This window comes from Cotesia glomerata, linkage group LG8 (genome assembly GCF_020080835.1).
Source record: "Cotesia glomerata isolate CgM1 linkage group LG8, MPM_Cglom_v2.3, whole genome shotgun sequence".
Taxonomy (NCBI): Eukaryota; Metazoa; Arthropoda; class Insecta; order Hymenoptera; family Braconidae; genus Cotesia; species Cotesia glomerata.
The window spans coordinates 8368979-8393351 of NC_058165.1; the positions used below are offsets into that span (position 1 = coordinate 8368979).

Sequence of the window (24373 nt, forward strand, 5' to 3'; positions counted from 1 at the left end):
AATATAATATAACATGATATATAATTTAATAATATATTGTAGATATAGATATGAATGTGAATAATCCACGTGGTTGTAATCGCAGAATACATGGCATTTAAGGAATAAAACGCGACGCAGTCACGCAGACTGCACTGAGCCTTTCACGAATTGCCGAAGGCCCAATACAACGGCCATTGTTACTCGGGCACGGCCGTCTTTATTGAAGAAAAGTCAAGTGGCACTTTTGTATTTTATTTATATATATATATATATATATATATATATATATATATATATATATATATATATATATATATATATCGTCCATGGGAAAATTGCTCAAACAATTACCAATGTAACGTTGTATTACATTATAACATACTTCTCACAAAAAAATAATAAGTTAGGAAAAAATTCTTTATAGCAATCAGTCATAAACATTCCAATTAAAATTTTTTGTATTTTTTTAGTGGTTGAAATTAATTTTTTAATCAGAGCTTTTCTACATACATAAAAAATTATCAAGTTTCGAACAGATTTTAAGATATTTAATAAAGTTGAATCAGATAGTAGGTGTTTGATGAGAAAAATAACTAAGTTATAATGATGGTAATAGCATCTCTCGATCGGGACAATTAATAAAATAGCAAATGAAGCAATAAAAATAATAATAGTATTTGGAATATAATAAAAAATTCCTTTCTCAATACAATAAAGATGGAAAGTAAAGTGCCAGCAGTACACCGATCTATCATCGAAATATATTTCGTAAGAAGGGAAACAAGAGTGTTCACCTCATCGTGAATTCATTGCGATATGACTCGTCCGTTCTCTTATCCATATATATATTTTATATATGTATATATAAATAAATTTTTACTCGTCCGTTGGCGAGAGACGTGTTACACGTCCGACAGATAATCCAACGTGACTTTCGCTGGTAAAAGCCTCTCACGATGAATCTCCTTGCTACTAGAGGTCATTTTAAAAGTAAAGAAAAAAAAAATAAAATTCAAATTTTTTTAAATAAATTCAAGAAGAACCATTTTATTTTTTCGAGCCAAAATTGTTCAAAACGTATTTCTTTTTTAGAAAATTGTGGATCTAAATTTTTCAAAAATTATTATTACAATTATTTATTTACTTATTATTATTTCTTTTAATATTGAAACTATAAAAATTTTCCTGAAATTAAATAAATCTTGAATTAATTAAAGAAAAATAATGAATATAATATAAAAAAAAAAAAATGATGAATAAAATAAAAAATAAATTCGACTCATCAGTCATACAGGCATTACCTTTAAGAATAACGTCTTTACATGGCATAAAATACCAGGTCAGTATTCGTAAATTGAGTTCAAGGACCTGTTTACATGGACGAAAAAAAAAAAAAAACAATTAATTTATCATTTTTAATCACCCATTTTTTTCGAAAAATTAATTACCAAGATAGAAATCATCAGCGATGTTAATCTTAGGGTTGCTATTTTAAAATTTGAGTGTAGTTGATTTTTTCTGATGCCCGTTTTAAAAAAAAGTGTGGGAGGAAATAATTAGCAGTATTGACGGATAAAATATCGATGGACAGGAGGCTAGGTAAGGAGAAAGGACTCGCGGAGAGGTGCGACGAAGACGTATACAGGAGGTAGCAGAACTAAGCGCGATATTCAGGCCAAAGCAAGGCCGTGTGTACGGCCGGTGAGTAAAAGTGCAGTAAATAAAATGTAGGTTGTTACATGGCTTCAGGCGAGCCTCCGTACGCTATTCGTGTGCACTCTACATACTTCTTTTACATACATATATAAATATAAATACATGTACTACATAAGAATGCGAGTAGTTGTACTCAGATATAATACTGAACATACTTATATCCCATTAGATACGTCCTACACTTTTCATTCAAATTCACGAGTGACTACTTCTACATTCTTTATTCAAAATATGATTTTTACTAATTGGATGCTCAAGTTTCAAGTGCTTAAGAGTACAGTAATAAGTATATTTCTATTTATCGTCATAAAATAGTGTGGGTATTCTTTTTCAACCGTAACTGCGTTGGAAAATTATATTATTGTCAAGATATTCTTTGAAAATAATGATGACTATAAGATCTAAAGTTTTGAAACGGAAATTTCGAGGAATCTGGCGCCCAGATGGGTCAGTATGTAAAAATTGAAAGAAATTTGAAATTTATTTTCGGAGAAGTTAATCAATTTTATTTTATTTTTTTTTTTTTTTCATGTGCAATAACACAAAGAATGCAAAAAAACTACTTACATAAACCACATCGATGTAACAATAAGTAACTGAGTAATTTATTCAAATTGTGGAAACTACAAAAATTATTCAAAAACATTTTCCGGCGTTAAATTTTTCTTAAGTCGAAGGTTTTCTTTTGCTGAAACTCTGCATCCTCTTTTGCTTAGGAACTCTTTTTATGATTATTGGGAATTTAAGTAGTAAAAACTATGAAAGTTTTGCAATAACTTTCCCCAGTGTCATGTTTTCTACTTCCTTTTTATCCTTTTGATAAATTTTTGAATACATTTCTAGCTGCAAAGACGAAAAAATTTTTTTTTGAAATTCGTTTACTGAAAAATTTTTGGAACTTTCCTGATAGCCAAGCTTTTTTTTTTAAAATAGTTGGATTTCAGCAGTTACAGTTAACTTAACATCAAGCTTGCGGTAATTCTTTACAGTACAACAGTTGTAAACAAATTGACGAAAATCGACATCCACAATTTGAATACAAGTTAGCACCAAACTTTTGGTTAAATTTTCTTTCAGCTTTACTACAACTTGACTAAAATACTTACACTGCAAGTATTGATGTCAAGTTGCAGAGTAACTTATAGACAATTTAACTAAAACCGTTTGGTTTACAAACTTTTTCCATCAAGTTGGCTACAAATTTTGGCAGTAGATTGAATAAAAGTTTGAGTTAAGATGGCTATCAGGGTTTAGGTACACATTTTTTCCATGTATACACAGAAAAAAAAATATCGCTCTCAGAGAAATACTGCTTTGCTATATTAGCTATCCCCACTTAGCCATCTGTTTGATTGTTACTAGAGCCATCTACTAAATCGCTCTGATGACAACAATACATAAGATAGCTGAAATAGCTATACGGGATCGCTGGGAAAGCCGTTCGGGGCTGAGGAGAAACTGCTACCGGACGCGTCTCCCCGAGCGGATGGGAGGATGCTCGCTGTCCTTGGATGACACTTAATTTCTTAGTTGATGAGGTACAGCGGGTAGGAGCCAAGCAAAATAACCAAACAAAATAAGCTCCCGTGGACAAAACTCCCCTGTAATGGGTTGGTCACACTAACTGACCTAGCAAGACGATCCTTCTCTGCTGTGACCCACTGGGAGTGACCGGAACCTGTATCGTAGTTTCCGACGATGCAGGCCACGGCTGATGTGAGCTTGCTCTGCCGAGGTGTAAGTTGCAGCAGTGGATCAGGAGCCAGCCACTTCGGGCCTTGATCAGGAAGTACGCAGTGAGTGTTAGAGATCGGAATCTTCACCGCTCCGAGCGAGTCTAGTCCGTCCGTGTATTCCGGGACTGGCTAAATGTCGGCTAGGCCTCAGGGAACTGGGGTAGGAGTACTATCTCCGAGGGTACACCCGTTCCTAGTTATGGCAACCCGCTCCTCTCCGTACGATGCGCTGGTAAATCAAAAAGTATGAGTAATTCACAGGAAACAAACAAGAGTGAAAACGGGCCTCATGCCCAGCAAGACGCACTGCTACTTAGTGCAAACATGAAGAGGATAGATGCTCTGGTACATCTGGAGAAGCTAGTCAGTGGACTACAGGACTTTCTCCAAACCAAGCAAAATGTCCACAAGGAGATCAAGTCGAAGTCGACGAACATCTGCAGTGCCCTGAGAAGGTTCAAGAAACTGGACAAAGAGTGGCAGAACATCCAACAGCAATACGGTAATGTCGTGATGAAGACGAGTGCGACAGCGGTTTCACCTGCAAAAGCCGACACGTTTGTCGAAGAGGTGGACACAGGTGGCGAGGGTGACGTCGAGTCAGTTGTCGAAGACGGTGAGGAAACTGGAACTGATATCAGGCCTGGGAAAAGGAAGGAGCGAAATTCCCCAGACTCAATGACCAGCCGTAACAAGAAGAAGAAGGACCTTAAACCGAGTCCTCCGAAAAACGAGGTAACATAGAACGGCGAAAAAAAGGAGGTGAATGAGTGGCAAAAAGTCCAATCAAGGAAGTCCAAGAGAGAGCAAGCAAAAGAAAAGCTCCAGAAACAACCGCCGAAGGAGCCCAGGCCAGAGCCTAAGCGGAAAAAACCGCGCAAACGGATCAAGCCGGACGCACTGATCATCCGCCCAGCAGAGACGGCAAAGTATGCTGAGATTCTGAAGCGAATAAAGCAGGACGTCCCTGACGAACAGATCCGTACTACAGTGGATAAGATCCAAAGAACTAGGACCGGGAGCTTGCTGATTACGCTTTCGAGGAAGAGCACTGACCGAGGGCAAGCCTTACAGAAGACCATCGCGGGCATCCTCCAAGAAGACGCGAAGGTAATCTGCAAAGGACCACAGGAAGACGTCGAAATCCGAGATCTTGACGATACCACAACCAAGGAGGATATTCAGGCCGCCTTGCGAACGGTAATCGGAGAAACCTGCGAGATACTACTAGGGGCAATTAAGATTCGTAAGGCCTACAGAGGTACTCAGACAGCTGTTGTGACACTAGCAGCAGCTGCAGCGCGGAAGATATTGGCAGAAAGCGGTAAAGTCCGGATCGGCTGGGCCAACTGCCGAATCAGAGCTACGAGGAGATCAATCCAATGTTTCAAGTGCTGGCACTTTGGACACCATGGATCCCAGTGCAAGAGCAATGTAGATCGGTCTAAGCTATGTATTAGGTGCGGACAAGAGGGACACAAGATTGCTGAATGCAAAAACCCAGCGAAATGTGTATTATGCGCGGACCAAAGTGCGGAGAACGCGGCCCATCATGCCGGCGCATCCAGGTGCCCAGTATTTAAAGAGGCACTCCAGAAGATAATAAACAAACAGACATGAAGATATTGCAGCTAAACCTAAACCATTGCGAAGCTGCACATGATCTGCTTATGCAAATAGCAAGAGAACTAGAGTTAGACTTAGTAATGATAGCAGAGCCATACAGACACCTGAATACCCAGCTTTGGGAATCTGACAGCACCGCCAAGGCTGTCATCTGGTTCTGTGGTAAGCATCCCTTCCAGAGGATAGTTAACAATGATAATGCCGGCTTTGTAGCAGCAACAGTTAACGGCATCCGTTTCTACAGCTGTTATGCACCACCTAGCCTATCCATTGTTGAATTCACTGAATTCTTGGACAAACTGACCGAGGACGCCAAGCAGCATTATCCAGTCGCGATTGCCGGTGACTTCAACTCCTGGGCAGTAGACTGGGGCAGCAAGCAGACCAATGCGCGAGGAAAAGCACTACTAGAAGCTTTTACTACACTAGATGTAGTCCAGCTCAACAGTGGTGATACGCCAACCTATACTAAAGGAGAAGCAAGCTCTATTGTAGATCTCACTTTCGTCAGCAGCAGCCTCATCAGTGGGAAATACGACTGGAAGGTGATGGATATCTACACAGCCAGCGACCACAAGGCAATTATCTGAGAAATATCACATGACCGGAATACAAGAAGACCAATCAAGTCACTCAATACCATTGGATGGAAAGTGAAGTCTTTTGAAACAAGCACATTGGTAATAGCCCTGAATAGTGAACTGATTACTACTGGATCCGCAGAAGAAATGACCAAGGACCTGATGAAAAGAGTTGTCCAGGCCTGTGACGCAAGTATGGTCCGGAAACGCAGCATAAGCCAACGCCCGGCAGTACACTGGTGGAACGACCACATTAGCGTTCTTCGGAAAGAGTGTCTAAAGAAAAGAAGAATATCCCAGCGTGGCCATCGACGACCTAATTCTGCGGAGCTGGTCGCAGAGTACAAAAAAGCCCGTCGATCATTGAACAAAGCCATCAAGGATAGTAAGAGGCAATGCTGGAAAGAGCTCATCAACGAGGTGGACAAAGACCTGTGGGGTAGACCGTACAAGGGGGTCATGACTCACCTAAAAGTCAAACAAATGCCGGCACCCACATGCCCACAATTTCTGCAGAGAATCGTTACCGCGCTGTTTCCACAGCAACGCGAGCTTCATTACCAGTTAGCTCAAGGCAAACTGGAGGACATTCCACCTGTCACGGAAGAAGAACTGACGGAGGCTTGCAAACGCGTAGGGAATAATAAAGCACCAGGATTAGATGGAATCCCTAATATTGCCTTAAAAACAGCTATAAAGGCAGCACCGGCATTATTCCTGGATGTTTACACCACCTGCCTCAAAGAAGGGATTTTTCCTCGAAAGTGGAAACAGCAACGGTTAGTGCTGTTTCCTAAAGGGAAAAAGCCACCGGATGAACCGTCATCTTACCGCCCACTTTGCATGCTAGATACAGTGGGTAAGATATTTGAACGCATAATTTACCAGAGAATTGAAGCAGTAGTCGACCCACTCCTGGCAGACAATCAGTATGGATTTCGGAAAGGACGATCAACCCTGAACGCAATCAAACTGGTTGTTGATACGGCCAAGGAAGCAATCGCAGGAACCAGATGGAAGGGTGGAATGAAGAAGTATTGCCTGGTGGCGACTCTAGACATCAGAAACGCCTTCAACTCCGCCAATTGAGAATGCATCATGCAGGCCCTCCAAGAGAAGAATGTACCAGAATACCTTCTTAAGATCGTAGCAAGCTACTTTGAAAACAAGGTCCTAAAGTATGACACGAAGAACGGTCCGAGGGAGTATGATATTACTGGAGGTGTACCACAAGGTTCAGTTCTAGGCCCGCTCCTGTGGAATATTATGTATGACGGCCTATTAAGACTAACTCTGCCAAGAAACGTCAAACTCGTAGCATATGCAGATGACGTAGCCGTAGTGATCGTTGCCAAACACCTGGACGAGATAAACCATATGTTCGATCTCACTTTTGAGCGCGTTAACCAGTGGATAGACGCAGTGAACCTGCAACTGGCGCAACACAAGACTGAGGTAGTGCTTATTACCAGCAGAAAAGTGGTAGAGACCATTAAGCTGAAAGTCGGCGAACAAGAAATCACATCACAACCTTATATCCGATATTTGGGAGTGATGCTTGATGCCCGACTCAACTTCAAGCAGCAAGTGGAACATGTCAGTGCCAAAGCGTCAGTAGTGAGGGCTAGTCTCGCACGACTGATGCCGAACGTCGGAGGCCCAAAGCAGAGCAGGAGGCTATTATTGTCATCAGTAGTCACATCGGTGCTCACTTACGGAATATCCATTTGGGCCGACGCACTAAAGACGCAAGAATCATGGAGAAAGGCTGGACCAGTATATCGACTGAGTGTCCTACGAGTAACTAGCGCCTTCCGCACAATATCAGAGGAAGCAGTGTGTGTTATTTCCGGTACTCTGCCTCTCAGAGTCCTAGCTGAGGAAAGACGGAACCTATATCAACGAAAAAGGTCAACCACACTGAGCCCTGAAGAACTTAGAAGGGAAGAACGGCAACACAGCATCGCAAGATGGCAACAGGAGTGAAATTCTGCAGAGAAAGCTCGGTGGACGTACCATCTCATACCTCGGATTGATGTGTGGTTCAACCGGAGTCAAGTCGAGATCAACTATTATTTAACGCAGATGTTATCAGGGCACGGATGTTACCGGAAGTATCTTCACCGCTTTAAGCACGATGATACCCCAGAGTGCCCGTCCTGTCCAGGGGTCAATGAAGATGCGGAGCATGTTTTCTTTGTGTGTCCACGTTTCAACCAACAGCGCGATGAGTTAGAGAAGATTCTGAAAAAGAGAACCCAACCAGAATCAATAGTAGAAGCAATGTTGTCGTCAGAAGCTGCCTGGAACGCCACAAGCACTTTTGCTACAAAAGTGCTTACAGAGTTGCGATCCATTGAGAGGAAAAGAGTATCTAGGATAAATAAAGAGGAAAGACAGAATCTAGAAGAAAGAAATAACATCTTAGCCACCAGAAGGAAGAGCGGCAGCTAATTCCTCCCCCCGCGAAGAAATGCCTTACGGCGGTACCATGGGGGATCAGAGGATAGAAGAGAAAGGGGTTTAGTGGGTAGGGGCGTCAGCGGCGAGTTTTAGTATGACGCTGCGTCGAGTCGCCACATATCCAGGCCAAACAGCTATGCCTAGAATCCGTAAAAAAGATTCCCCCCCCCTAAGGAAAACACACACACACACACACACACACACACACACACACACACACACACACACACACACACACACACACACACACACACACACACACACACACATATATATATATATATATATATATATATATATATATATATATATATATATATATATACATATATACACATACAGCCGCACGGACACCATCGCGGGAAGAATCAGGGAAGCTTCCTGTGACCTTAAAACGTCAAGATCTGATGAAAACTCGATTTTCGAAAAACGGGGTAAAACCAATAACTTCCCGACTTTAAAATTTTCAATTTTCTTAGCGGGAAGTTAAAAATTTCTTACTAATTAAATAAGATTTCTCAGAAAAAACTCGTTTTATTGATGAATTAAATGAATAAGAGCGTGGTATTCACGGGAGCACTGGGTTCGATAACACCACAACTTTGTCAAAAATCACTTTCACGATTTAATTTTTTTTTTGTTTTATTTCTTAGGAAGTTTGTCAAAACCCTTGTGAAAATTGCGTGTCAAAATAATTCTGTTTCGATACAGTTAATTTTTTTCGACTATCAATTCGGTGACTTTTTCTGCGATTTCGGCAGCCATATATATTTTTCATAAAACAGGATTGAAATAACTATAAACAAGCAGGAACTATACATACATGATGGTATAATTACTAACTGTTTTATCATCTGTTAAAATTTTTCTTTAGCTCGACCTATAGAGGGGATAATACTACTCGCGGGAAAATTCAAATAAAAAACGAATAATTTTTTGTTACGATCTGAATAATTTGTGTATGACATGAGCGCTTAAGGCATGCTCATTTGGATTTTCCAAACTTTTGTTTATAATAAATTCACTGATGAATATTGTGGTTATATTACACAGAGAAAAAAATATTGCTTCTAGAGCCATCTACTAGATAGCTACTCTTAGATCGCTAATACAGCAAAACGTATTTCAACAGTAACAATACTGTATGGTCCTGGTAGCAATACTTTAGATGGTTAAAAGAGCTATACTACATTTTCCAACAGTGCCATTTATCATAATCAAATACACACATACCAATATCGAATAATTGAATAACAATATTTGTCCATAATGATTTCAAAATAATTTATAAAAAATCTATAAAAAATTAAATTTATCAATTGAATAATTTCAAATTATTTATTTTATCTTTATTGAATAAACAAATTAAATTGAAGAATATAAAAAAGGTCAATAAAAAATTTGGATAATTATCATAATGTTTTATTATAAATTATAATTCAAATAAAAACATGGGTTTATATTATTTATCACCAATAAGTATAATTATAGTCAGAAGTTCGACAATTTTAAAAAAAGTAATAAATAATTTACAAAAATAACAGTAAAAAAAACGCTCAAGACTTTTAAAAAATTGTTTCAGTGCATATTTTGAATTTTTTTTTTGACGAAGTTTAAATTTACTTAAAAACTGAAGAAAAAATAAGCTATCTACTAATTTATTACTTATTTATTATTATAAAATTAATTTATTACTCCACATGAAAAATAAATCTGTATCAATCAAAAAACTAATTTATTTCTTTGTGAAAAAAAAATTTGAATTAACATTGGTTTTGAGTTCTGATAATATTGCACTTTAATTTAAATCATTTTTCTAGATAAATTTTTTTAAATTATATTTTTACTGATTATTTAAATTATAATCTTCGAATTAAATAATGTTTCTTTGAGATTGCATAATAGTATATTGTGCCACAAGGGACGAAAGTACTACATTCTGTCCCGCGTGTGTGATTGCCACCCGAGCCGAAGGCGAGGGTGGCAAACACGCGGGTGAGGATGTAGTACTTTCGTCCCGTGTCACACATACTATTTTTTCTCCTGCCAAGCCGAAAGTTCGCGAATCTTTTAATGCAATAGCATCGTAGGTAATCATGGAAGGGGTCCAGGGGCGAAGCCCCGGTGGGGTCCAGGGGCGAAGCCCCGGCGGGGGGGGGGGGCGGAGACCCCCCAGTCAAGAAAAAATACAATTTAAAATTATTATTTAAGTAAAGATATTAAAAAAAATAATTAGTGTTATGAAAATAACAGAATAATTTTTATTATAACTTTAAATAATCATTTTGATAAATATTAATAGTAATTATAAGCATTCATTTAATAATAATTATGGATAATCTTAATGATAATATTAGATGATAATTTTAATATAAGAATAATTTTAGTGACTTAATTTAAAATTATCATAACTAATAATTTAAAATTATTATTTAAGTAAAGATATTAAAAAAATTAATTTTGTGTTATAACTTCAAATATTCATATTGATAAATATTAATAGTAATTATAAGTATTCATTTCATAATAATTATGGATAATCTTAATAATAATATTAGATGATAATTTTAATATAAGAATAATTCTAGTGACTTGGTGATTTAACATATTTTATGTAAATCAACCTTTTTTTGGTACAATATGATAATTTTTGAAATTTTCAAACTATAACATTATCACTAAATTATCACTAAACATTATCATAAATCACATTATCACTAAATTACATTATTTTTATTATAATTATAGTATATTGCACTAATGACGCAACATGAAGTGCTGACGGAAAAAGTATGTGTTAAGGTAGTACCCTCGCCAAAGTCGTTTTCTTAGGATTTTTTTTTAATTTTGGTCGATTAATGTTCATATAATTCTTCGTCGATTGGCGCAATTTGAGAATTTTTTACTATCTAGTTTCCGAGATATTTAATTTTAAAGTTTGAGTTTTGAACGCTCTTATACATTACGGTATACGGGATATCGAAAAATTTACCTACAAACATTTTTATATCTTAGAAACTTTTCTTAGGATCTTTTTAAAAAACTAGAGTAACGTTAACTAACAACTAAACAATTTAAAAAAAAAAAATTCATTGATAATTACCACACAGTTTCAGAGATATTTATTAATAAGTAATGAAAAATTTACCAGACTTTAACTGAGGAGGGGATACGTTAATAAAGCTGTGGCAACAGCGCAAGTTTTGTTAGCCGCGAAAGAAGTATGAGACGCGCATGCGCTGACAAATTTGAAAAGTTTAATTTACGTTAGGTGTAATATTATAGTTATTAATTTTATTTATTTGAAAAAAAAAAACTATGATTATTTTATGAAAATAAGTATTTTTTTATGATACTAAAGTTAGCCAACATTTTTAATTTTTGACTTTTTTTTAATAATTAAATTAGAAAAAAAAAAATTTTTTTTATATTGCATTTACAGTTTTTGAAGTATTTTTCAAGTGAAATTTCTTTTTTATTTTTTTGTAATCATTTTTTCAATAAAAAAAAATTCTAAAAATTTTTAAATGTCGGCTGAATTAATTTTCATTTTTTTTTTATATTTATTAAAAATTCAAAAAGTTAACAATTTTAATATAATAATATATATTAATCTTTCAATGTATGTAAATAAATAAATAAACGCATGTATCAAAACAGAGGTAAGTCTACAGCCAGTCCAAAACACTACAGTATAACCACTATAAAATATCTTAACGCTCACGCAGTGTTGCCCGACTTTTCAAACGATCAGTATCTCCTTCGTGATTGGCTGAAATAAGTACATAAACAGCAAAAAATTTTAGGCTTGTCAATAATGGCTATCTGGTATGTGTACCGTACACTCTGGCATAAACTTTTGACGACGGAAGTCGCGAGGGTAATACCTTAAAGAGAAGAACGTACAATGCGTGAGAGCCGATGTAGGCACTATTGCGCGTGCGCGTTCATTTATTCCGAGGATAGAAACTGCTGCTTTATTCCGGCTGCAAGCGGAAGGTATTTGAACTTTCGGCTTAGGCAGGAGAAAAATAATATTTCATTGGGTAGTCATCCATGAATTCACGATAAACAAAACAAATATTTTGGAGTTTATAAAATATGTCATACAAGACTGCGCGCGAAATCTGAAACTATAGCAAGGCGTTTAGCACTCTCAGCAGTCCCGTATGGCTCTAATAACAATCAATCAAACAGAGATAAGTGGAGATAGCTACTATAGCAATACAGTGTTGCTCTGAGAACGATATTTTTTTCCAACTAGAGGGCGCCGTTGGAAAATGTAGTATTATAGCTCTCCGAGCGATCTGAAGTATTGCTACTGTCATACAGCTGTATACTATATACTAGATACTATATACGATAGATTAGCGATCTACGAGTAGCTATCTAGGAGATGGCTCCAATAGCAATATTTTTTTTTCGTTTAGTAGACTGTTTTGTGTAAAATGACGAAAGAATGATTTTGAACTCCTGAAAAATGTTGTTCTTTTTAAATTTCTCCGTTTCGGATAAATTTTAATAGTTCCATTTCTACGTTTCATTTTGTTCCTAACTAAATGTATATATAGATACAGAATTTATTAACACTTTTTAATTTGTTTGTAAACAAAGTTTCCACAAAAAAAATAAGGGCCAAGTTGTTTCCAAACCCGAAAAAAGTATAAATAAAATAGTCGTTCCACCGGCTTTCGTAATGACCAAAGTTATAAGCTCTTAAAATAAGACGATTCTGTTCCCGGTTGCATCTGCTGGTGACGCTTGAAACCTTGATAAACCAGTCTAACATGCAGCTAATGCTTGAAACACGATTGCGACCTGGGCTATGACCAAGGCTTTGACAAGACACAAGACATAGGAGGCTATAGGATGTTCCGTAGTTAAGCGTAAATGTAAGTGTAAGTGTATATACCCAGCAACCGCTGAAAGGAGAAAATAACAGTGTAATAAAAAAGTAAATAAATAAAAACTACGGAAAGCTGTTTCCAGTCAACGAAATCCCGGATTTTGACCGTATCTTTTATAATATAAGAAAGGATCACGCAAAGCTAAATACTTTAAATGTTATATACAGTAGAACCTCTATAACTCGAACTCCAAGGGAGAGGTAAAAAAATTCGAGTTATAGAGTTTTTGAGTTATAGAGGGTTTCGAGTTAGGCAGTAACTGGTTTCGAGTTAGGGAGATGACAAACAGAAAGGAAAAAGTCAAATACATACACATACAAAAATTCAAGTTACATATGTTATCAACATATTTATTCAAAAAACTTATTGGAAAAAGTCAGTAATTCTTTTTTTGCTTTAAATAAAGCTATTCTTTATCTTTAGCTTTTTTTGACTAATCTTCACTGCTTTGAGCACTTGCAGTTGTTTAGAAAGACTAAGAGTTTTGAGTTTTACACTCATTGCTTATTAATTTTTTCACGGGGAGCTGTCAAAATGAATGTATATTGTAGTGAATTCTAACTAAGTCTAACAGTATGATCATTTTACAATCGTCAACAGAAAACCTGATGTCATCTAGAAATTCCATTACCATTTCGTAGAACTGGTCATCCTGATAAGATACTTACATACGATAATAATTTTAAATTCGAGATAAAGAGGTCCAAGTGTATGTATTCGAGTTATGGAGGGTAAAAATGTACAGAAATAGCTTGTAGGGACTCACTAATTATTTCGACTTATACAGGGTAAAAATTTCGAGCAACGGAGGTTTTACGGCTTGAGGGGAAGGGAATGAAACATTTCTTCGAGTTGCGGAGGTTTTCGACTTATCGAGGTTCGACTTAACGAGGTTCTACTGTAGTATCTTTTTATTCATTCTTTTTTAAAAGAGCCATTTTATCGATCAATGTAATTAAATTTTTTCGATTTGATTAATGTAAATCAATGATAGAAGAATTTGATTATGTTTAATAAGTTTTATTAATTTTTAATGAATGATTTTGAAACATTGAATGATTAAATGAATATTTCTAAACAGCTTATAAACCATTTATTGAATACAATTTATCAACTGTTAATAAATATTTGTTTATAGTTAGTTAACATTTGTTAATTGTTGATAGATATTCATTGATTATTAATCAACTTTTCTTTAGGCCCTTGAGTAAAAATAGAGTATAAAAATTGAACTTTAAGACTTATCATAATCCCATAACTTCAGTAAATAATTCCATTAGATCAAAATCATCAATTATTTCTGAATTAAAAAATATCAAGCTCAAAAGTCTAGTTTGTATTCATTAAATAACTTTTTTGAAAATGTTCAATATGCAATAACTTTAGGAGAAATCAACCGATTTTAAAATGTTTGGCGGCATTTAGCACAATTAAGAGAGCTTCACTCTCAGAAAGAAATCCGATTTGATAGAAAATTGAAAAATTATAATAAAAACTACGTTTTTTGTAATTTTTCAAAATCAAATAACTCACGAACGAATCAATTGATTTTGACGAGCTTGGTGGCTTTCGACGCACTTTTTCAAGCACTCATAGTTAACTTACTAAACCAAAAATTATCACTTTTTTCCAAATTTTTCGTCAACGATATATCCTGAACGGATCGAGCGATGTTGATGCAGTTTGCGGCCACTAATGTTCCCTAGTAGAAATAATCGAGTTTTCACTGGATATAAACCAGTAACTGGCCAGTGATATCGAGTAAAAACTTGAAATCGCGCCACCTACAACTAAGTCATAAACATTAGTTACACCGACAGTGTATCTTTACTAGTGTGTGTATGTTTGTTTATTTTTTTTGTTAACCTGTACGCATCATTATTGTAATTATTATTATTAAAAAACAGTATAAATCAATCAAAATTAGTGTTTATTAACGTGTAAATAATTTCCAGTATATATTTCAAAATGGATACAGTGAAAAAAAATGACACAATATATAAATTGCGACTGTGGACATTAAAAACAAATCTCCAATTCAAAATAATTATTTTCTTATTCTATTGTTAGATTTATTATTAGTCTATCAGACTAATGATGTTATCTATTTTATAATGTACACATAAATGAAACTTTTTTATATCATATCGTTTATTAAACATTATTTTGAATTTATTTGACAATTTTAATAACGCCTAATAACCTCAGAATTCGAAACTGACAGTTTCACTAAAGCCGCCATAATGTTTTGTTAGATCTCTAGTAAAACTGGCCAGTTACTAGACAGAAACTGGATATTACACTGGCCAGTTACTGGTTTAAGTCTAGTAAAACTGGCCAGTTACTGGCTAAAAACTTGATTTCATTTCTACTAGGGTTATTTTTTGAGGCTAAAAACTGATTGAATTTTGGAATCTATCGATACACTAGTTTAAAGGTTATCCCAAAATACTATTTTATTGGAAATTTTCTTGAGATTATTCAGAATCTACTGAGCTGAATTGATTTAAACTCATATGAAATCTAATGGCAATAAAACTCTTTCGAATGCCGCGAACCTCGTTTTGATCGGTCAAACCGTTCAAAAGTTTTGAGAACTTAACATCCACACAGATATGGAAGGGACATCCTCGTAGCAATAGTCAAAATAGTTTTCTAGGACCTCAAAACGTGGAGATCTGATGAGAACTTGACTTTCGAAAATCATGGTGAAACCAATAACTTCCTGATTTTTTGAAAATCATTGATTTACATAACGGGACGTTAAAAATATCAAAAATAAAATTAATGAGAGACCATGGGTTGTAATAAGTTACAGAATTTATTTTTATGGTGAAAATAATTAGTGTATATCATATCTTTATTATAAAATATTATATGGTATTATTTTTTAATGAATGATCTTAACATTTTACCGTTTATAAAACTTATTCACTACAAACAAATTAATTAATTGTTAATAAACGTTCGTTAACTCATAATGAATATTTTTTAATTGCTAATAGAGATTTCTTAACTGTTGATAAATGTACTTTTTCTTTTTTTTTTTTTTTTAAAATTTATCAATAGTTGAAAAATATTCAATTATATATAATAAAGTAAAAGGTTCTTTCCAATAAAAGAATTTAATGATAATTAATAAATTCTTCTATCAGTGTGCCGTGATTAATCACTAATTAAATTTGGCTTTATAATATATTAATTGAATATTTAGTAATAAAAAATCAGAATTAACTGATGAAATAAAATATTTTACAGTCAGACACAGTACGGTAATCATCTTCATGTTTAGACTCACTATAAATCTCGTAACAACTGTTTAACCTGGTGCAACTACTCATATATACCTTATTAAATTTATGGATAACAAAAAAGTCTATTATAAATCTTAGAAACTCAATTTTTGATAGTTATAATTTATTTGGAAAATGTGAATATTTTTTAGATATTTCAAGTAAAATTGTCAAGTAAATAAAAGAGAGAGGAGATTTATGGTAATGAAGAGATCGGTTACCAATTGCTCGGGTTTCTCTTAACCTCGTGTCTCGACGAGAAAATTTTAGACTGTTATTAAAGTATTATCTTATTTATTTATTGTGGAAAATCTCCAAAGAATGCTAAAGGGTACCGATCGATCATTTATTTAAATGATTGATCTTTGATCTTCCCTCGACATTTAGTATCTTTTTTTATGCCCAGTAGCTTGCTTCTAAATTCTTATTTCTTTCTTTCAATTAAACTAACATTATAAATATGTAAAGAGTGTAAAAATATTTTGCCGTGAAAGCTGCAATTGAAAAACGAAATACGTCAGCAGATTTTGATGTTTGATTATTTTATGTTTCAAGTGTTCTTTTGACGTCTTTACCATGACATTGATGACAATTTTTATAGTTTTAGTAATATTAAAAATAATTTATTACTATTACTCAACAGTTTCAAATTTTTATGATAATTAAATAACAGATTTTCGAGAAACTAAAAAAGAATTCTTAAAACTCTAACTAAAAAAAAATTTTGTTCTCAAATTTGTTCAACAAAAATAGAATTTCACTTTTTATTGTTATCATTATTACTATTCATTTTACTTTTATTTTTAACTAATGAATAAATTATTGTCTTCTAAATTACAAAATTACAAAAAAAATAATTTTAATCGTAATAAATATAAAATAAAATTTCTTCTTCTACAATATAGTTATCGATAAAAATTTATGTAATGACGTAATGGTAAATGTATGTCGTAATAATTTAAAGTAGAATTTATTTTAAATGGAGAAAACGACATATTTTCGAATACTGTTGATACGTCATCATGTGCGCGTGTTTTCAGATCGAGTAATATGCTGTCTTCTTTGATTTATTTTATTTATCCATATGAATTTTAACTAATTTGGAATTTCGTCTGAACCTACAAGTTAAAGGCAAATGCAATTTGCAAATCTCTCTTAGATCGGTAATCGGTAGGGTGATGTCGAACCTCTCGAGACTGGGTAAAAGTGCAAGTTATAAAATTCGCCAATCGATTATTTTCTTTGAAAATTTTCGCAAGATTTATTCAATTTAATTAAATAATCAACAAACTAAAACATTAAAGTAAAGAATACAAATTTCGAGATTTCGATGACTTAATTATTAAAATTTATTATTTAAAATGATGTAACGCGATTATTAAGATTGGGTATGCCGTGTAACAAGCAAAAGTGAAGTTATTATTTTTATATTTTTAGCTGAATATATATACAACTCTTCTATTACTTTTACTTACCTACTTCCTCGGTGCATTCCATAGGCAACTGACCGCGGAGAACGCGCTGGCGTAATCTTTTAGTCTTGAATCTTAAATTTTACTCGCGAATATTATTATTATACATTATACGACTGTCTACTAGTTAAGTAAACATGCTTTTTGCTTTTTGCAATCTTGTGACTAGTGTTGTCATTTTACTCATTTATATCTAAATTTTCAAATTAAAAATCTGAAAAGTGGTTGACCCTGCCGGCCATCTCTGAACTTTGTCACTATTTTCAAGCTCAAAGCACTAAATAACTTATCAATTAGTTAATTTTTTTCCTCGAGCTCAAAGATTTAAGAATTGTTTTAGACCATTTTTGAACTACGATATCTTTTAAACGCGTTGTTCGATATTAATCTTCTTGACGGCAATCGATGCAGTTTTTTAAGCACAAAAAGTTTATATACAGTTTTAGGTCAATTGGATAATAAGTTTGAAAGTTATCTAAAAAAGAAACGTAAAAAAAATTTTTTTCGATTTTTTTATTCAAATACTTTTTTTTTTTTTTTTTTTTTTTTATTATTATTTATAAATTACTCGACATGATGTTAGAATTCATTAGGGCTCAAGGTTGGAAAACAAAATCAATGATCGCAAGCAAGGTTCAATTCGGGTAATTAAATCAAGAGTTATCATAAAAAATGGATGGATTAAGAAAGTTTTCAAATTATTGTTCTTGATTCAGTGATTGTTTCGAAGATTTTCAAAACGGCTTGACCGATTGACTTCGAAATTTAATCGAATTCAAGTCTCAATAGACACTTTCTAACGGCATGTCGCGCGTCTCAATCGGTTAATTCGTTTTAAAGATATCGTACACAAAAAAAAAAAGTTACACACATCGATATGCGGACGTTTTTCTAAAAATGATCCAAATTACTTGTTGGAGCCTCGAATGTCGAGGTCTGATGAAAACTTTTTGCTAAAACTGGACTTAAACTAATAAATTCCCAATTTTCGATAGCGGAAAGTCAAAAATCGAACAAAAAGGCCAACAACAATACCAAATATTTTCCATCAACACTTAATTAAATGCCCCGAGTCAAAATTAAAAAACTAATTTCAGCCTCCAAATTCTACTCGAGGGTAAGGAGGCTGAAATCAGTTTTTTAGATTAACTTAAGCTGTACAGCGAAACCTTAATTTTAGCCTAAACTTGGTATTTTTGTCCACTTTTACCAAGTTTAGGTTGAAATTAGTATTACAGAACCCTAAAATGACCCTCCAAAGCCTACAGTTCGATCGAGAAGAAGATCCTCATTGGTTTATATGAAATAGGTGAGAGGAAAGAAGGGAAAGGAGAAGAAATTTAATTAAAAATGGCTGCTGGGAGCGGGAAAAATTTTTAATTTTAATTTTTTTTTCTCCTGCCTAAGCCGAAAGTTCAAATACCTTCCGCTTGCAGCCGGAATAAAGCAGCAGTTTCTATCCTCGGAATAAATGAACGCGCACGCGCAATAGTGCCTACATCGGCTCTCACGCATTGTACGTTCTTCTCTTTAACACATACTTTTTCCGTCAACACTTCATGTTGCGTCATTAGTGCAATATACTATAATTATAATAAAAATAATGTAATTTAGTGATAATGTGATTTATGATAATGTTTAGTGATAATTTAGTGATAATGTTATAGTTTGAAAATTTCAAAAATTATCATATTGTACCAAAAAAAGGTTGATTTACATAAAATATGTTAAATCACCAAGTCACTAGAATTATTCTTATATTAAAATTATCATCTAATATTATTATTAAGATTATCCATAATTATTATGAAATGAATACTTATAATTACTATTAATATTTATCAATATGAATATTTGAAGTTATAACACAAAATTAATTTTTTAATATCTTTACTTAAATAATAATTTTAAATTATTAGTTATGATAATTTTAAATTAAGTCACTAAAATTATTCTTATATTAAAATTATCATCTAATATTATCATTAAGATTATCCATAATTATTATTAAATGAATGCTTATAATTACTATTAATATTTATCAAAATGATTATTTAAAGTTATAATAAAAATTATTCTGTTATTTTCATAACACTAATTATTTTTTTTAATATCTTTACTTAAATAATAATTTTAAATTGTATTTTTTCTTGACTGGGGGGTCTCCGCCCCCCCCCCCAACCCCCCGCCGGGGCTTCGCCCCTGGACCCCACCGGGGCTTCGCCCCTGGACCCCTTCCATGATTACCTACGATGCTATTGCATTAAAAGATTCGCGAACTTTCGGCTTGGCAGGAGAAAAAATAGTATGTGTGACACGGGACGAAAGTACTACATCCTCACCCGCGTGTTTGCCACCCTCGCCTTCGGCTCGGGTGGCAATCACACACGCGGGACAGAATGTAGTACTTTCGTCCCTTGTGGCACAATATACTATTATTTATTCATTATCCTCTTTAAATAGATGAAATATAAATAAGTGTGAAGTTAATTAAGTATCGAATTAACGCAAAAATATGGTCCCTGATTCCTTATTGATTGAAAAGTTAAGGCGCGTGAAGCGAGAAATTTAAATTCCTAGTAATTTATAATTCTCATATAATTTATAAAATTCGCTATGTGAATTAACAAAAAAATTAGCATTAAAAAAAACATTTGATAAAAATGTTTTCTTTATTTTATTTTTTTTTGTTTTTTATAATTTTTCTTTTTTATTTTGTTTTTTACTTTTTTTTTTGGAGTTTTTTAAAGGAGGCGGAGGGGGAGGGGATAAGATATCACATCACATTTACATTCATTCATCTTAATTAAGTTTAACGCTTGCCTTATAAATAATTTTCTAAAAACGCTTATCGCTCTAACCGAGATTCGAACAGTACACCTAACGCACGCGAGACTACAACTTATCCGCAACGCTATACGAACGTTGGAGAAATTTTAATGTCAGGAGTTTTATTAACCAAATGTATAGATCTAAAAAACTGATTTCGGCCTCCTTGCCTTCGAGTAGTATTTGGAGGCTGAAATTAGTTTTTTAACTTTGACTCGGGCGAGCATTAGCTTCACAAATAAGGAGAAGAAAGAGTCCCACACATCATGCGATCATTTTTTAAGTACGAAATGATAAATATCGAAGTCTAAATTTTTAATTATTATCTTTTAACATTTCGACATTCACATAACGAATATTACTGTTTGAAATAGTATTTTCGTCACGTAAATAATAAATTCTAGTATTTAAGTGATAAATATTATGAGGTGATCATTTAAATCACGATTTTACTGTTTAAAATGATAATTTTTTTCAGTAGATCATTACTTATTATAAATCGACTAAAGTAAAAGCCCCAATTATTGACAGGGGTCTAAATATTGACACCCTGAATTATTTTTAAATATACTTAATTATCTTTAATAAGAATAACTATCATATAAATTTTTATTAAATTTTAATTAATTAAAAAATTGAAAAAAAATTACTGTCAGTTCAAAACAGTTTACGAGCATCTATTTTCTTAACAATTTTGGTTAGAAAAGCATTTTATTCAAATGCCGAGTTTAAATTGATTTCTTCATCTAATTATAATGATCTTTATTTTTTTAATTAACAATATATGAAAAACTTATAAAATTAAATAATCGAAATTAATTGTATGCTTTATAATATTTCAATAATGAGTGTCAATAACTAGTTGATAATTTTTAAGTTGAATCTCATATTGACAGCCAGCATTTTTAATAGTAATTAATCACTTTTATGGAAATTATTATTAATAAACTTTAATAGTATTGATTACTTAATAATGAGTTTCGATAAATAAAAATAAGCAGATAATTTGACACATGCACAGTATAAGTGAAATTAATTGGGGCTTAGATATGCCAATAATTATTAGATCAATCAGTTTTTTAATCTGTCAATAATTGGTGTATCCGGATAATCTATTTAATTATTTAAAATTAATTAGTAAATATCACTGATTATCATTTAAAAAAAAGAAATTGATTAGTAAAAACATTACTTGAGACATTACCACAAATAAAATTCAACGATATTAACATTTTATTGCTTAAAAAAATGAAATCATAACTTTGTGTCTTATAGTGTCAATAATTGGGGCTTTTACCTTATTATTTATTACAGTTTACTTTTTTCCGTGTTAAAAAAAAAAAAAGAGTACTGTTTATTTGTGGTATTGAAATTACTATTACTTTTTTTAACTTTCTCTACTAATAAACTTTCGAGTTTGAAACAGTGTAATAAATTTATCATATGTGTGTTTATATTACCCTACGCCCATATACTTATTGCTTCTAACATATAATATTTTAACCAAATTTTTGAACTTTAGTTTTTCATATTCAAAGTTAAAGTGAAAACTTTGAAAATTTTATTGAGAGCATAAAGTAGAAAAATTCTAAGTCCAAAATTGGGCTTAGTTAATGTTTTCAACTGTAAACTTACGAAATTCTATGTTCTATGAAATCGTAAAATTAACCTACTTATGCTCTTAGTACGCTGAAGTACTGCAAATAAGGTGTTCAAAGCGATCCTAGGTTTTGGAGGTTGAAAATATTATTCTAAAACACTAATTTGTGCCTCCATACCCTATTTTCAGTAGATTGAGGGTCAAAATAATATTTTACATTCAGCGATAGGCACAACATCAAAAGAAAGTAGGCTTTTGAGGCTCGAATTAGTATTTTAATTTTGGCTCGGGGCATGAACATTTAATTTACAATCCAAGTAATTGTTTTCTTACTCCATTTATTTATGATACATTGGAATACAATTGGGCTCGAAGCATAAAAAAAACCAACCTTAGCCCATTCCTTAGGTACATTTACATATACATTATAATATATGATAGTATATTTATTAATAATTATAACTTTACATACAAATGTCAATATTTAATGATAAAATAATCTGTCCATCGATAAATTCCATCCGTCGATCTCTTATTTCATTAATCAGCTCCCTCCAGCAGTAAACACAATTCAAATAAAATATACATATATTCATTAAAAACATTAACGTTAAATGTACAAACGATTTATGTTTCAACATCATAATTATAATGATTATTATAATTATAATTATACTACTATTTATTATTAATAAATCATTAATCATGTAATTTAAATTAATGATATCGGTATATATATATATATATATATATATATATATATATAGCATATATATATATATATATATATATATATATATATATATATATATATTTAGCATATATCTGCATACACAAATATGCGTGCGTCGTTGTCAATATGACTACTTCCCCTGCAATACCATTGTCAATATTATTATTATTATTATTATTATTATTATTATTATTACGTATATATGTATTATATTAATAATAATTTTTTAAAATAATCGTGAGTCTTTTAGTGCAATTAAAATTTCTAAAAATATTCATTAATTACCAATATCAGTTCAAAGTTACTAGTTGAAACTACTACATGCTTAAGTATACTCCGAGAGCCTCACGTGTTTCTTAATTTATTCATTCATTAATTAATAATTAATAATAACTATTCATTTGATTAATTCATTAAATTTATTATAAAATCTTCAGCAGATCACATTGTCAACGGACGGGAGCCCGAGATTAAAAATATAGCAACCTCGGTCCGAAGCGCTCGAGGTGTGCGCGATAGAAAACGCGAGGTTCTCTGATTTTCTCTTGCATTTGCTCCCATTTTTAGATTATTTTTGGGCATGCAAGAGAAATTCACAACTACGCTTACTATTTTCACTAAATTATAATATTTTAGTTTATTAGTCTTTCGATTAGTAGTTTTAAATATTTAAAAACGCACAGACGTGTTGATGTTAAATTATAATTCATGAAACAATATACTTTAGTATTTAAGTGAAGTTTGAATTCGGTAATTATTAATGTAAATTAATATAATTTTTCGGCTCATCATATTACATGCATCGAATTTTTTCGATATTCTTACAAACTACACAACGTTCATGAGTTATTCCTGAGATATATATATATATATATATATATATAAATATAGATATATAAATATATAAATATATTTATATATCTATATTTATATATGTCGTTTAAAATCATTTTACTTTTTTAACATTCTAAGAATTTAATTCTCAAGAATTTACTCGCATAAAAAAAAGATTTTAATTTAAAATTTATTAATAATATGTGAAATATAAAGAAGAAATGTACTTTTTAGATAACTTAGGTAACATTAAATCGGTAACTTTTCGTCAATTTTTGTACATATTTTAATTATAATTAAAATATGTTAAAAATATGCAAGAAATACATAATGGTGGTACACAAAAAACAGCTTTATTTTTTTAGTTTCCTATGAAAAATTGTTAGTTTTCAAAATTAATTCCAAAAATCAGTAGGAAAGAATTTTTTAAGGATCTTTCAAGATTTTTAAAAGTTCATTTTAAAAATTGAACGTTTTTTGCCTTTAATATTTTTTATCGTTGGCCTATTATTTTGTTACAATGAAGTATATTCTCAAAATTAAATGTCGAAATTTTTATTTATAGAAATCGCTGAAGGTTTTTAAAACTTTCTTCAGATGG

The 24373-nt window shown here is 32.4% G+C and overlaps 1 long non-coding RNA gene across 1 annotated transcript; it reads left to right on the forward strand.

Moving 5' to 3' along the window:
• Positions 1-2197: 2197 nt before the first annotated feature.
• LOC123270928 lies at positions 2198-22539 on the forward strand. Its single transcript, XR_006510728.1, has 3 exons — positions 2198-2946; positions 7264-7268; positions 22524-22539. It is a non-coding gene; the product is annotated as an uncharacterized LOC123270928 (long non-coding RNA).
• The last annotated feature ends 1834 nt before the right edge of the window (positions 22540-24373 follow it).